This window comes from Nipponia nippon, unplaced genomic scaffold, assembly GCF_047370975.1.
Source record: "Nipponia nippon isolate SJK-2023a ecotype South Korea unplaced genomic scaffold, ASM4737097v1 scaffold_2, whole genome shotgun sequence".
Lineage (NCBI taxonomy): Eukaryota > Metazoa > Chordata > Aves > Pelecaniformes > Threskiornithidae > Nipponia > Nipponia nippon.
The window spans coordinates 51,978,212-51,994,522 of record NW_028262336.1 but is presented as its reverse complement, the minus strand read 5'-3'; the positions used below and the strand labels follow the sequence as shown (position 1 = coordinate 51,994,522).

Sequence of the window (16,311 nt, the reverse complement as noted above, 5' to 3'; positions counted from 1 at the left end):
AGAGGACTAAGGCTGGATTGTTTTCTCTAGTTGTAGTGTCCGTAAGTAAAGAAGAAAGTAGATGAAGGTTCAAAGAAGAGTCACAAGAATGATTAAAGAGTGGAAACAAGCCTTAAGTAAAAAGGTTCTTTGAGTTTAAGGTATTGAGCTTAACAAAAAGCTAGAAGGTATTCTCTTTGAGCCTTCGTAACATAAATCTCTGAACTTCTGGTGTTTAATTCTAACTGGGAGAATAATGGAGCCCCTCTATTCTGATTCCAGTTCTGTCATGTCTTGACAGTTTTAAAAGCTTCATAAATTTTATATATAATAAGGGCTTAAGAGTATTCAGCGAAGTAGTTAAATATAATTACCTGATTTTATAGATGGAGAAACTGGGATAAAGTCACATGCTTTAGTTCTGCCTCTGGATTTTTTTATGGAGTACATTTACAGAAATGTCAGGGTAGGGGCATTTTCTAATAGTGTTGTCCATTGAAATGGTTCTGTGAACTTTCCAAATTCTGGGTGAAGTCGTCTTTTTTTTTTTTTTTTTTTTTTAAACAGAATTTGCATTTGTTATAGGAGCTCTGATCCTGAGGAATTGTATTAGTACCTGCAATCCTAAAACTGAAATTTAGTGGAAGCTAAAATGAACATGAAAGCTAGGGGGTTTGATAATTATCTGATAACTGCAAAAAGTGAATGGTTGCATGCATAATGAAAAATACATTAAAATCCTTAATCCAATGACACACATACATACCCATATATGGGTTACTCGGAAAAAACAAACAGGTGAAACTAGTATGGACTATAGCAGATTACAGAGAAAGACTGCAAAGTCAAGAAATGTGTGATAGAGTGAAACATATTGGAAATATACTCAAGGACGAACAAGTAGTTCTGCTCTTAACTTTTAAAAATACATCCTCTTATTTATAATGGAATCAGTATGTCACCCAGTATATATATATATGTGTATATAAATATATATGTTATTTCAGTGGAAATGAAAATAATGTTTTTTTCTGTATTAAGAAGTGCCATATGCTGATGTTGGAGAAAAGTTTTAGTGCTGTTTCTTACCATTAAAATATATATTAAAGAAGAAGTAATACAACTCCTAAATTATTATTCTAGATTTTGCGTAACTGTTCGTTATGCACTGTCTTTTTCTTTATAAGTAGCAGGAGGCAAATAATGAACTAAATAATTAATGCAGTACACAATATAGTGTTTTCAAGCAAAATGCTTATGGCTACATAAGGCAGAAAAATATAAGGGAAACCCAAAAATGTGGAGGAAAAAAAAAAAGACTGGAAGCAAAGGAACAAGGCATGGAAATAAGATCTGAAAGTTCATATGCAAGCAATTTTAATATTAGTACATAAATATATATCTAAACAGAGTTTGACTAATCCATCTCAATTTGAATTTTCTCAAGGATATCTGAGTACTTGCTACCCTATGTCAAATGAATTATTTTTCAGGTATAAACTTGTCAGCAGATGTTCCAAGGATCCAGTCTGCTTCCACCCTCATGATATGATGGGGTGTGGTGCTTCAAAACTTGGCTACTCTATACCTGGGAAGAGTGAATCAACTTTAATTAGGTCAGTCTTTTAATGTCAAAACCCTCAAGCCTTCCACTGTCCCAACAGATGCATGACAAGAAATTAAACCCACTAATCCCAATGCTGTGTGTGTATATGTGAACTCTTGGAACTTCAGTGTTGCGAGAGCTGTAAAACCAGAACTGTTTATGATACCAACAAACAAATAACACCAGGTCCTGCCTTCAGCCTCTTCTGAACTCCTAACAACCGAGCAAAAAAGTTCCAAACAAACTATGAATGGTAGTAGTCTTTCAAATTATAAGAATATCAAGATCACGTTTATGAAAAGTGTTTGGCAGATGATCCAATTCAGTGCTGAAGTTTGTGGGTTCAGCCCTGCAGCCTGACCTGGAAGTTGTGGCTGAACTAACTTAGCTACCGTGTCAGAATTATGTCATTGCTCAGAGCCTTTCTACCTTGTTCCAGGTGAAACAAGGCACCCTTTTTCTTTTCTAGTTGTTGTTACTTTAAAAAACAAACCCAAAATATGCACTGTACAGTAATGTTGTTGTCTGATACGTTCAACAGGGAAAATTTTCTCACTTGTGTACTCATGTATAGATGGTGGATGATTGGGTGTGTAGAAGTTCTTCAGGACTTGACTGAATTTTTCTCTAAATGTTGTATATGTTTTGTGCTTGTCACAACAGTCAGCGTTCATTAGTATTACAGGTAATAGAGGTGGAACATGTAAATACATTTATGGCTGTGGTTGCACAAGTCTGTTCTAAAATGCCGTATTCAGTTGTGTAATACTTCTGAATTAATATGGCTTTTCTGCCCCCCCCCTCAGAACTATTTTTTTCACACCTGAACAGTATAAGCAAAAACAAGATTTTTAAATTGAGTGATATGAGGGAGGTTCCATAGAGTCTATATCATTATTTGAAGGGAAAGCGGGGGGGGAAATAATCCAGAAAGGAACCTGTTTTTTCTCCCCCTTTTTTATGTTCTCAAACCACAGCAGAGTTTTGGATGTAAATAATTCATTTGATGTTGTATGCATTTTGAAACAAAACTTCTCACATGCAGATATATTTTTAATATTGACAGTCATGCTTCTATCCTACTTATGTTCAGCACTAACCTGTCTCTTTCAGTCTGCATCCTTTGGTAAGATTGGTGCCTGGGGGAAGGGAGGGCGACATACCTTCTCAACTCTCTTGTGATTTATAGCAGTATATGAAGAAAATGGCAGGACCCAATGATACTGCATCATATATAATTGTTGTCATCTTTCCTCTTGGTATACGTTCTCTTCCATTTTTCCTCTTGGTGTTTTCTGGGTCAGAATTTAGGTGTTACTCTAATTTTGCCCCTGTCAGCTGGCTATCCTCATAAATGACATGAATCCCATTTTAAACCACGTTTTCTTGAAGACCTCCCTCCTAAATTTCAAGGTGCTTGGAGATTAAATCATGATTTATTATACAGAATGTTATCCAATGACTTCCTTTCCATCCATACTTTTTTGGAGGAGCAGGGATAGGGCCAGGGACAGTAATGCCCTCCCCCTGGCTTTTGTTTTAAAATTCAAATTTTTTTTAAACCAGATTCAGTCAGACACTGACCACAGGGAATGCTAACGTTTTCTTTTGTTTTTTTCTTTTATTATTATGAACTGAAATGTAAAGTTGGTATTTTAAAATTCAACACTGAAAATGAGGCAACCAAAATGCTTCATTTTCGTTCAAGTTATCAGTCTCAATTATCACGTTGATTACTTTGCTTGGACCGTTTCTACAATATTAAGCATGTATGATAGTAATTTAAAGTAAATTACTAAAAATACAGTATTTTCATAATATATATATTTCAACTTAATTTGCATCATACCTCTTTATAATTATTTTTGCATTTCTTCCATCGAATTTCTGCAGGATATGTTCCAAAAAACATTTATTTTCTTAGGTATTGATGGAAAATGTTCTCCTGTCAAAATTTCTAACCAGATGTACTTAACAATTGTTTTACCAGCAAAATGATTAAATGATTTTTAATTTTATGGGCATTGAATAACTACTTTGCATTTATACCAGATATAATAATTTAAAAAAATATATTCCTGGCAGCAAAAGGAGCCACACACTATCCATCTTATACCTTTTCCTTAAACCTATCTGCTTCCATTGTGGACTGAGATACTATGGAACCTCTTGGTATGTTTATGGGTGCTATAGATAAGTGTTCACGAGGAAATAAAGCTGTCCTATGATTTCCATGTGTCCCGCATGTTAAAATGCATTACAGAGAAAAATAGATTATTTTCTATTATAGGCTTAGCTTTCACACAGCTGCGGATGTTATTGCTGTAGGCAGCACTTTAAAAAAAAAATCTGACTTCTAATTTTGTTTGTCTAGTCTCATGCACGCTATTATCTGTGCCCAGTGGATTGAACAGTGAACGATATTAATTCTGGAAGTGGCTTTAGGCCATTCTTCCTTGCTGGTTGTATAGGTGCAGTTCAGTTACCAGGAATCACTAGGAAAATTATCCCAGCTTGTTCACAGGTTCGTCAGTCCCTTCTAGCAGGTGGTCCTGTTAAAGCACAGAAAGCTAATATAACAAGAGAACTTACTAAAAAATAACATAATGTGGCAATGGCAAAGCATCATAAACTTCCGCTTGCTGCAGTTTTGTCTGTCTCCTTAGTCCAAAATAAAGTCTCTCAAACGTATCCTTACTCCAGAATACATTCGTGATGTACAACTGAATATAAAGTCATACCCTGTAATGCACTGACTGCTTCTGTAGAAAGTAATTTGACTTAATATCATAAAAATCTATATGATTATAGCAACATGTAAAATTTCCATAGTTATGACATGCAAAGCTCGTTTTCAAATTAGAAAGTACTATTGTGTAAGCATTACATACCACACGCCATGAGAGCCTGGCTATTACAGAAGCCTAAAGCTTCCTGTACTCTAGATCCATTCATCCTGAAGTTGAGAGTAACACGCCATACATGCATCCTTGCATAGTAATAGTAATAGAGGCTGAACTGAAGGACTGCACTTTCAGTGCTATGGCATCCTCTGAGTGCTGAAGAGAAGTGTCACTGGCAGAACAGGTTTAAGTGCTTGTGAAGAAGTTGATCTTTCCAATCTTTCAATTTACCTGTAAAAAGGCTACTGTATGTGGTTGTGTGCAGCTGTCTGGGAGATCTTTTTGCGATCTTTTCACAAATGGGTTTTTAAATGAAGATGTACTACCATACCAAGGAAGTATGCTTCTATCAAGTTGTTTTCACTCTATGAATGCAGAAATGAGTTGAGTAAAATGCTAAGCACACTAAAATGTCGTGCTTGGAAATCAGTCTTACCCTCTTGGTGAATTATCTGGTGTTGCTTCTTTGCAGGAGCCGGTAGTATTGCCATGATACAAGATGCTCCAGGCTTCCCATAAACTTCAGCCATCCCTACGGATGGAGCAAGAAGGGTGAAGGTGCCTCTCTGATTTAGCTATTATGTCCCATTTGTTCACTGACTAGAGGGAGAACAGCCGGTCTAAGCTACTTAGAAAAATGGTGTTCTTACTCTTTCTCTCTTAGGAAGAATAAGTTTCTTAATTTCTGCTCCATTTTCCTCTCCCCATCTGATCCTTACCTCCTCAGGCCTGATTGCAGGCATAGGAGGGTACGTAAACAAGCCTTGGACCTGTGTTATGCCTCACCTCCATCTTCCAAGTCTAGAAAGAAGTTGACCTTACTTCATCTCTCCTTGATCTCAAAAAAGGGGGCTTTGGTAGACTTTGCTATAGCAGGAGCAGAAATGGTTTGAGAGGCCAGAGATTCATGTGGGTGCAGTTAGCTGCTGATCTGAGCTACAGGCAAATGTAAGGTTGGCAAAACAGATACCTAGTGAGAAATTTGGGGAATAACTGGGAGCTCCGCTACACTGCTGTGTAGCCAGAGAGTAGAGCTGCAGACTGCACTCTGTAAAACGGCAGCCCTGTAACTGCTGTGTCTATTATAGATGCGCAGGAAGAGTTCAGAAGTCAAAGAGGGTTAGAAGAAAACTGAAGTGTATACAAAAAAGAGGTTAATTTTTAAGTCAAATGTTTCTGATTTTTTAATAGTGTTAGCACTACAAGGGAAAGACTTGTGCACATGCTTAATGGTAAGCACATCTTTTAGTGTTTTAACAAACCTGATTTTTTTTTATATACGGTTGGTTTGTTCACTGCTGATGAGAATTGCATTTCGCTTTGGTTAAGATAGAAAAGATACCTGATCTGTTTAGGTGACGTCATGCTGTTGCAATCTGCTCCTTCTACCTTCAGAATGATCAGTCAGTTACTTTTTTGATTAAGATAGGGATGCTTCACAGTTACAGGGGGGTTTTCAGCTCTAGCCAAATCAAGATAGAAACAGATATGACTTAAAAACAAACTGGAAAAAACAGCTAATGAAGAAAAGCCCTTCAGAAGCATGATACTCAGAACTTTCATTGAAAATGTTATACACATTTTCTGAAATTAGCACTCTGTAACAGTGCTACCTAAAATTTCTAGGCAGTTGGATCTGTGTTGACGTTTTTAGCCAAATACATTTAAATTCATACCAGCTGCTGAAATTTACAAAATCTGTCAGTCTAATAGAAAGCCCTTGTTTATCTTATCCATTGGACCAAAACTAAGATCATTTGATAAAACAAATCTCTTGGTTCTGGTCCAGCCTGATGTTAAAAAAATTTGAGGTCCTCCAGCTTCTCCCAGTTAGTACTTCATTATGAAAGATAAATAAAATATCATTTTGCAAGAGACCACATAGGCGAATCTCAATGGAAAAAGGAAATATTTAGGGTCTATATGATGACAATGAAAGCCTGTATAACAATGGAAAGGATTTTCACAGCAGTGACAATGCAGCAGCCGTAGTATCTTAATGTGTCAAGATAATGTTCACAATTAAACAATTTAAAAAATATTTCTCTGAGAATAAGTTTTGCAACTGCTACTGCTGTTCTGTAATCTTAACAGTTATGCAAATACATGTGTGAAAGACAAAGCCAAAAATTACCACAGATTGTGCCCCCGCCCCCCCCCCCCCAGTAAAATCAGCAAGACTTACACTTTATCAGTCCTGCTTATGAGCACTCTACCTCTGCTGTCCGTGGCCCTAGCGCTCTGGGTTTGTAATGCGTGCCTTTGTACCGCATGAGGTAGCGGTGTGTGGAGAGGTGTGTTGCCAGAGCCCAGGCTGGTACAACACATGCCGTAACTTTCACACAGGCTGTGAGGTGGCCATCGGGAAACTTGCGTGCGTGTATCTGGGATGACAGGAACCGTGTTGGTGACCTCTGAAGTTACAGGCTTCATTAGAATGTTCTGCAGTGTGTTTTGTAAATCCTATTTAAACCTCTGCAGATGTAGGTCTACAAAGTTGTATGGCACAATGTTATCACAGCTAAATGGTAAATAACTATCTTTAAAAAAAAACAACCAACCAAACAAAAAAAACCCCAAAACATCATTGCCACTGTGAAGACTGGGGTTCTGGAAACCGACGCTAGCTTCAGCTTCTTCCTGTAGCTAAAACTTTTCAACAACCTGCACTGAATCTGGAGCTGTGTTTCACTAGGGAGGCAATACTGAGCTTCCCAGCTCCAGTAAAATTGGAGGCAATGCACCTTCCTCCTATCTCTAGAAACGATATGGATCACATTTTAATAAAAAAATAGCAGGATGAGTCACATAAACTATTTTCCTACATCCTTGGGAGGCCATTTACCGATGCTAAGCTCTAGTTGTGTGCCAGTTATGTCACCTGTTTAACAGTATTTTCTTTCTTTTTGGTGGATAATGTAGCAACAACATATCTTAGTGAAAGTAGGACAAAAAAATTATCAGTGAAAACATGAACGAAGACATTTCCCAAATATTACAATGGTCTCAACTATTGTTAAAGACTACGAAGGGGTTTTTTTTAACACTGTCCTTCAATAGGAAGAGCTCTTTGAGACCAGGCAGTGTCACCCAACCGGTAATGCAGTTTTGTTTCAGAGCTCTGCTCATTCTGTAAGCTTTTCCTCATGCTGTTAATAGAACAAATCTGCAGGTGTGGAGGTATATATGGACAGTATAATTTTTTTCCCTTGCTACTCTAAAATTTAATGTCTCTTACTTCCATAGTTAAGAACTTTTTATCCAGGAAAAAATGTTGTATCAGCTTCCCAGAAGATAAAATAGTTATAAGCCCAATTGCAATTCTCTGCTTTGAAGTGAATCCAAGAAAGTTTCTGATACAAGTCACTAATAATAGATGTTTTAGAAGAATTTGGGAATAATACTTTTATTGACCAATGATAAATAAATGCCAGAGGAGACCTCCTGTAGCAGAAGCTGCCTGACCAAACTCGGAAGTTAATTGATCTACACATAATGTAAAGAATTAATTAAATTTTGGTGTAATTATGTTGTCAAGGGATATCAAATCAGTGATCAAAGATGTGCAAGTGACTTTTCAAAACTGCATTGGTAGCCCCACTTTTTTTAGAGATAAAGTTCAGAGTATAATTTAGTCACTTGTACTGTTTCATTCCAGTTAGAAGGTTAATTAGAGCATTTCCTTCTATCCAGATAATATAGTCAGCTCTCTTCCCTTGTAGGTGTTGCATCATCTAAAAGTTCAGTTGCTTGTCCCTCACTAATTTGCTCATGTAAACGGTGAGGCTATTTTTGCTGTTGTGGCGAAGTGTTAAGTGTCTCCGAAGAGCGATCCATGAAAAGCTCACCTACTGCAGAAGTCACCTAGGACCAGGCAGTGGGAAGGACTGAGCCACAGAAGGTTTGGTCTCTGCTCTTGGATGGAAGGCCACTAGCCTCCCCAGCCCTATCGGTGCATGTTTAGGCACGCCTTGTAAGTACAGGCAGAATGTATAGACTGAAGAGGAAGACATGCCTGAGATTAAGTAGTTGGAGTTTGGGTAATCCAGATTGCTTTCTTGGGGGTGAGGGTTGGGTAGCTGTAATCCATTCTAATTCTAATTTATGTGCCACTGTGGGTGTAGTCCTCCTGTGCATTTAAGGAGAGAAGGAAACCAACAGCAGCTAACCTAGGACTGGGGTAGTGAATGGAGGAAACACAGGCAGCGATCACTGTGCTTTCCTGCCTCCAACCCTGCCCTTTTTTGTGCGTCACTCGAGGCTCATAGCCTTTGAGGTGCTAGCAGATTTTAGAAACATAACTGGTTACTCTTAAGAGGCTGGGAGGTTGTGTGTGAGTGCCTCCCTCTTTGGTTGGGGCTATGAGGGAATTGCCAGCCTTTCTGGGTCAGAAGGGGAATAACTGGAGTCCATTTTGCCATTGCTAATTCCCAGTTAGCTCTATAGTCCTTAGCAATTTGGCATGGCTGTAGGACAGGGATGAAAAGTGGTGTGTCCTTGGTTTGTGATTTCACGTTATGTGCTGTCACTGTAGGCTGGTACCAAAAGGGACATCCTTGTAGCTATCTTCTCGATGACTTTAACACAGAAGCCCTGGTGATCACACAGCACGATGGAGAGTCCCATTAGAAGCGTTGTTACAACAGAAAGTTATTCGGTGCGTGTGTGGGAGGGAGTATTTTTCTGTTTGACTGACTGGTCTACCTTGCACTTCTCCTCTCCCTCCTCACTCCCCGGCGCTGCAGCCACGGGGTCACGGGCTCGGAGGCAAGTGAGGAAGAGCCGAGCGACCAGGAGAGCAACTGGGGCTGTGTCAGTGGTGGCAATCTCCAGTTAACTGAATTAGATGCAGAGTGAAAATCTCTTGCTTTTCAGTTCTTAAAACCTATAGCTGCATCTTTTCTCTATGTGCTCTGTATTTTCCTGGTGGTATTTTTGAGGTGGTCAGTTAACTTAGCTGAAATAGCGTTGAGGTACACAGAACAGTTTGGATTTTAAATCATTTGTTCAGCTTCAGCTTTGGGATTTTGTAATAGTTTGGGTTTGGGCTGCTAGCTGGAAACGTACTCTCCAGTGTATTTCCCAATGTTTTAACCTGAGTGAGTCATTTTAGGTCAGGCAACCTTCCTCTTCCATGCCTCAGCCTTCATCTCCATCCTACGCTGTGGACTTCCCCTGGGAATTGTAGGATGGAGGCGTAGGTGTCTGCCCCCAGCCCTCTGGGTGACCTCGCTGGTAGCTCCTTGGCCCCCTTGGTTGGATCCCTTTCTCCTGCAGAAAACCACGAGAGGGAATGATGGAAAGGCCCAGTCAGTCTCCCCCCAAGCTCCCAAGGCAAAAGACTGGGCTATGTGTTTAATACCTCTCACTAGTAATGATGCTTCAGATCCGTTATTTGTTTTTCTAGGATCTTTTAAGTAAAGTCTACTGTGAGTATTTGGTATGTTGTGTTAGCCTGAATTTTGTCTAATGCAGGTTTTTTGTTTTTGCTGAATGTGCTGTGAATACTTAAACTTTGTTTATTCCTTCTGCCTTCTTAGTGTGTTAGGGAGAGTGGGAAGGCACTAGCTCCTACTTCTATATAATGTTTTTGAGCAGCTTTTATTTCTTTTTCTTGTTCTTTGAAGTATGTATCTGAGAGAATGCAAGGTACTTTATTTTTTATGCGAGTTATGTTAAATGATTAGCCAGTGGTGTTTTCTGTACACACACACAAATGCACACATATACATACATGTGCAGACACATGTACATGCATGCACACACACATCTATAAACAAACATATATAAGCACCCTAGACCAAACTCTTTAAGAAATTGGTTTTCTTCTGTATTCTTCTCCTGCTTCGCTTTCTAAAAAGTAGTAGCCTCAAAGGCTGTAACCCAATTGTATCTATATTCTGCATTCTCATGAAATACATTTGCCTAAGTATTAAGGTATCAGCCTGCCCCATTTCTTCTTCAGAGAAGCGTTCTTCACACCTACAGCATTCTTCTATTTTTCATACCAGAAATATTTGCATCAATATTAACCTTTGCCAAGTCACTGCTGACCCATGTTTCTATAACACTTTATTTACAGCGTGGTTCTCTCTTTTGATATAAAATGTCAACATGCATACTGGATGGGTTAATTTATTTGAAGAAAGTCATGACATCACTTAAAGAAAGGCTAGGCTGTCAGCTGAGAATATGGTTTAACATAATCCTTACCTGTTATGATTACGCTGGAAGAAATTTGTAGCTTGTTGTAATGAAAACAGTATGTCGAACTGAATTAAAGATTATCTCTGGTACAGGGAGGAATTTCACCACATAAAAATCCTAGCATGTGGTGTTTTTTTTTTCTTTTTTTCTTCTGAGACTGAATTAAATATTGCAATAATCAGGAGGCTATTGCTTCAAATGATAAGTTGAGGCAGTTGGTGAGGAGTGCATTAACTCTTTATGTGACACATTCGTGTTTCAGTATATCTGCTAATGCTGTTGCTCAGTTGTTGGCCTTTTAACTATTTGATAAAAAATGCTTATGTTCAGTGCTGCTTTACATCACCTGATCATACTGCAACCAGCTGTGTGCAAAGAAATTCATAAATGGGTCCTTCACCTGAAGGATAGTTGAAGAAACTGTCCAATATAGAGGTACCTGTTTTGGTCTGGCAAATCGCATGGATTACATAGTGCTGTCTTAATTAGTCCCTCTGGTACACTGAAATGCTGAGCTTGTAATACCTCATCGCTTGTGAGAGAGTTGTGGTGTTTAGGAGGAGGTAGAAAATGCTGAACGTCTAACCTTCATTTGTAATCACATCAGGTGTATCAACATAAACATCTAGTTTTTCACTCTTTTTGTGCATTCATTGATGGTTTTCCCCTTTTGCCAAATAACTGTTAATGGGCCTTTCTTAAATTCCCTTGCCTTTGTCTCCCTTGATAGTCTGACTGTATTGAGAGGAACTGTTTTAGATTTTTAATCTTTTATGTCTTCGTCCTTGGGCATCATAGGGCATTATTGAATGACAATGTGAGTTAGTAACCATGGTAGCCACTGTATTGTATTCCTTGTGATGGTTAAGCATACTACAAGAAAGACCTTTCTGAACTAGTGTAACTTGTTGGTAACTTCCTTGCTTTGTTAATTTTTGCCTTCTTGCTCTCCAAGTCATAGAGGAATAGTTAATTATACTTCACGTGTGAGAAGGAGTGAGGACTGGCAGATGTGTGCGCTACCGTCTGTGCCGGCTCAGTGGGAAATCTCTGGAAGTGTTCAAGGCCAGGTTGGATGGGGCTTTGAGCAACCTGACTTAGCGAAAGATGTCCCTGCCCATGGCAGGGGGGTTGGAACTAGATAATTTTAAGGTCTCTTCCAACCCAAACCATTTCTGTGATTCTATGATTCTATGAAAAGGGGTGGCTGGAGGATGGCTCCTTTCAGTGGTCTTCAGAGAATGGAAAAACACCTCTTCGCCAACAACTAGCAGCAGCAACTGTCCAAGACTCTCTGACCTTGCTGCTCTCCCGAGAAGAAAAAAAGTGCAACAGGCTCATAAATTCTTTCATTAACAATTAATTCGTGTATTACTCCTGATTTGCTTAGCACTTCTGACACAGAAGATATTACCCTTATTTGATAAGGCGGGAGTACCTTATTTTGAGCTACAGGAAAACTATACTGTCATCCCTTGCTAGAAAGTAAGTTTGTGTTCACAGCAAGTACTGCATTTGCTTATTGTACGTTATGTAAGGCCTTCTTTGAACATGATATGTGTGATATTTCACAGGAACACTGGAATATTGTTATTTTTCAGAATGCACCATCAGGCAATGCAAATAACATCAGTTCTCAAAATCCCAGTTTATAAGAACATAGTATTTTCTGAAATAGGCTATTTTAAAAATGATGATGAAGTGGTGACACAAATCAATAAAGTTAGGGGATTTTCAAAGCGGAGACGAGTCTGAAACATCTCTCCTTCAGTCTTCCTGTTGTGCACTGGAACTAGCTTCTGCTCAAGCCTTAGTTTTAGTGTCAGTTCTAATTCTTCTGAATTTATCTGACAGATTTATCTCTGTCAACCACAGGATTTGTATGCCATCTCATACTTTAGTTTCTGGTGTCTGTACTTAACTGATTTGTTTCCTATCTGCCTAGTCCATCTTTTCATTTTTGGTGAAATGGATTTATCTTGTTTTTATGATTAAATGGAAGGAGTTGCTAAGGAATCAGATCTGGATCCTTTATTACATTTTAGCATTGTTCCTTGGAAACCTGATTATATCTTGCAAATTAGAGTAACATCTCGAAGGTAATAAATCCTGCATAGCTTGTTAAATATCCCATTATTTATTTCTAGATTCTTGCTGAAGCAGAATGGTATTATTCTGAACTTTGCTGAGTGTGAAGTGTTCTGCTGTTGCTCTACATGTTCACTAGTGACTAAGCATTTGCCATTTTAGGACAGAATTATTTTGTCTCAAAGACTTTACTTCCAGAGTATGATTTCATAACTGTCAGTTAAATAATGGCTTTTTGTTAATGATATTTAAATATTTATCGCCTCTCAAAACAAACAGTTGTGAAAAGTCAAGGGAGATACTTTTGTGGACAAATTCAAGTCCATGTCTATTGAGCCTCTGTTTATCTTCCATTTTCAACTACGTGGCGGATACCTGTTTTTTGTTATCTGATGGGCTATAAAACTCACTTTTGTATCTGATGAATCGAAAATGTGCAGCATGTACGTATATTTTGTTATTGCTGATAATTGGATTAGAATTTTACTAGTAATACTTGCTTCTAAGTGTTTATGGTATAGATCAGAGGAGTACAAAGAAGCAAGTAAATGAAGAATTGGTTTTGCCCCACTGAGGGATCTAAGATCCGTTGCCCTCTGTACACAAGCAAGCTTCCAGCAGTTACTGAAAACAGATTTGACAGCAGCATTTTTTACATTTAAATCGGAATGTCCAAGTGTCATGTAGTGAAACTGGAGATTAAAGTCGGGAGACATGCTATTTCTTCACTTGTGGAGCTTCCTAAAAAGAAATGTGGCTTTATTACCTTTATTTTTTAGTGTAAATTTCAGTAGTTTGAATATAGATCTTTAAATTAATAGTAGTTCATACTGAGCATCATTCAAGTATTTTTTTTGTTTCTGATCTCCCATTCAAAGTGAGCGTGATAGACATAAGGTGCTTTCCTGCCACTGAGGCAGGCCTAGCTGGAGGAGCAGATGTACCATGTGGAGAGTCACCACTCTGGGCAGCAAACTCCTCTTGTGCAGTTTCCTTAGTAATTGTAACTCAAAGCAGCCTAAGGTTCACTCTAGTTTATACCCCTAGGATATGTTTCTTAGCGCACTATAGGGAAAGATTAGTGGCCCAGGGCATCTCTGCCCTGGCTTCCATATATTCCCGTCCCTGCTGCCAGGGGATAGCTGGGGTAGGAGAAGGCCGCCTTGTCAGTTTTGTTCAAGGTGAGCGTTCCTGGGCTTTAACAGGGTCGTCCTGCAGCAAGAAGAGTTTTCAGCTGCCTACTTGCCTTAGAAATCTGTCCATTATCTGTTACTCGAACTCCATGTCAGGATCAGGTCATATTTTAGTTTCTGCCCTGGAGGGCTAGCAATTTCGGTATCCCTGCGTCACGTTCGTGTATCCTGTGTACGCTCTCACCGTTCTGAAATTGTGTGCTGTTGGTCCATCAAGAGTTGCTAATTAGAGAAGATTGGTGGAAAAACCTCATGTGTGTGTTTCAATTTCCAAGATTCCCTGAACCCTTGGCATATAATTAATTACCAAAACAATTGAGACCCTATGCTCAAAGTGATGGGTTAATATACTGCATTTCTCAAGGCTTGTATTAGGAAAAGAGGAGACAAAGGATTAAGTAACTGGAAGTGGAAAACTTGCCTCCTCCTCTTCTCCACCATGGCTTGCTTTGGTTTATTTTTATGTTACGGTCAAGAAAATTACTCTTTTTTTAGACTTAATATCTGTCTGCATCTTTTAATCTATAGTGTATGGGATGGCTAAATATACGAATACAGACGCAATATTTATGTTGCTGTGAGACAAAGAATATGGTCTTAACTTGGCCTGATCTGAAAATAAAAGCTTTTGTGTCAGGATCCAGAATCCCTATTGCTTTTTTAAAGTCTATAATCACTATGCTGCAGCCCTTAGTATTAAGGATGTTTACAGGTACCTCATATTTCCCTTTTTCCCTTTCCATTTGGGATTAACTGGTCCCATATAAACATATACTGTGTCTTGATAAACAATGGTGCTGCAATATGTAAAGCGGTGCTCATTTCATATATAACGTTCGAAGTCTCACTCCTTTTTCTGGGAGGCTGCCTTTCTTAGTAAACTGTTGATTCTTAATTCTTGACCGCTGACTGAGCCTGCGTTTTCTCTCCAGATACTCTCCCCGACTGTACTTCTGTTGTCCTGAGGAGCCAGTAAGTAATGAACGGCAGACAATGTCTTGCAGGGCTCAACCACCTGCTGTCAAAGTAGGTCACTGGAGGAACTGTGGCTCTTTGCGAGAGTGTCCTCTATAAATTGGGGCCACAGTAGGAAAAGGAGAAACCTGACGTCAGTGGAGTTCTGCAGCAGCTCTGGAGAGGGATTTAGCTGACATAGACTTTGGTGCAGTACTGATGAAAATGCGTAGAAAGCTGAGCATCAGAGATCACGGGGAATTCTCTGTTTCTAGTTGCCCAGTAAGATCTTAACCACAATACATACACTCTTTCAGGTGAAGAAGATCCCCTTGTTATTTTGAAACTGATTATAGTTGCAACTGTAATGTCACATGGTATACCATCACTTTAATAAGGGGGTTTCTTCCTTTGGTTTGCTTTTTGCAGGTGTAGTTAGGGGCTCTCTGCTGGTGTGTTGCATGGAAGTCCGCTCACCCATTCTTTCCTTCAAACTGGATGGAGTCAACATGACTGTTAGACTGCAAATATTTTGACAAGGGCTGTTTTGACAACATGCAAAAATACTTCCTGCAAAGGATAAAATAGCTCAAGATGGAAAAAAAAAAGAAATCTAATTTCCTTGGGACTTAATAGGATAGAAATTTTAAACCCTTGATTAAAATGTCTATCTTACTCTGTTTCTGAGCATTTTGCTTACTTTCTCTTTTCTCTGTGTCTTTGAGAGGAGGAAACTTAATCTCTTAAAAATAATGCAGTAAAAATGTTCACAGGTTTTAAAAGAAGAAATTTTAATGGAAAAAACATCGTATCATTGGTAATTGCTTTTACTTCAATAAGTTTCCCTTGAAAAATTTCCGTGTTGTCTCTATGTTGAAATGAATGTGGGTATCCCGGAGTGAAGTGAGCCTTTCTGCTCTCTTTTTTTCACCTTTGCCTTTCCCAATTTCAACAGGATTTACCTGAAAACAATACATAGACTTGTTTTTTTACTATCTTTTGTGACTATGTTAGTATTCTAACATTGACTTAGTATGTGAGGTTGGGTGGAATTGACTCAGAGCAGCATCTGGCCAGTAGTCTCCAGTGCAGGTGACATTTCAGGGAAATTAGAAATCTCTCCTTTTTAAAGCGTTCCTGCGTGTAAGTATCTTAAATTATTTACTGATGTTTTCAGGGAACTTAATACCTGTAAGAGATGCTTTAGTGTTAATTGCACTAAATTGTAGCTCTTTCAGATGGCATTATTTGTTTTCTTGTTGTATATTGATGTTTAGGATAATTGTGATGTAGACTGCCATTAGCATGCTTGGTCATCAGGGAGGCATAGAGGTCCTGAAGTAAATAACTAGTATCTTGCATCCTTTTTCTGTTGCTGTAA

At 38.7% G+C, this 16,311-nt stretch overlaps 1 protein-coding gene across 9 annotated transcripts in view; it reads left to right on the top strand.

The window, feature by feature from the left end:
• The window catches only part of TBL1X (transducin beta like 1 X-linked), a 206,457-nt gene that overhangs the window by 26,883 nt on the left and 163,263 nt on the right, over positions 1–16,311 (top strand). For 2 of the 9 annotated variants that reach the window (XM_087759167.1, XM_087759166.1), the window contains one exon: positions 1,473–1,595. The exons of the other annotated variants lie outside the window; for them this stretch is intronic. The gene's annotated coding sequence lies outside the window, so the exon portion shown is untranslated. The remainder of the gene's footprint in view (positions 1–1,472; positions 1,596–16,311) is intronic. 9 annotated transcript variants of the gene reach the window in all.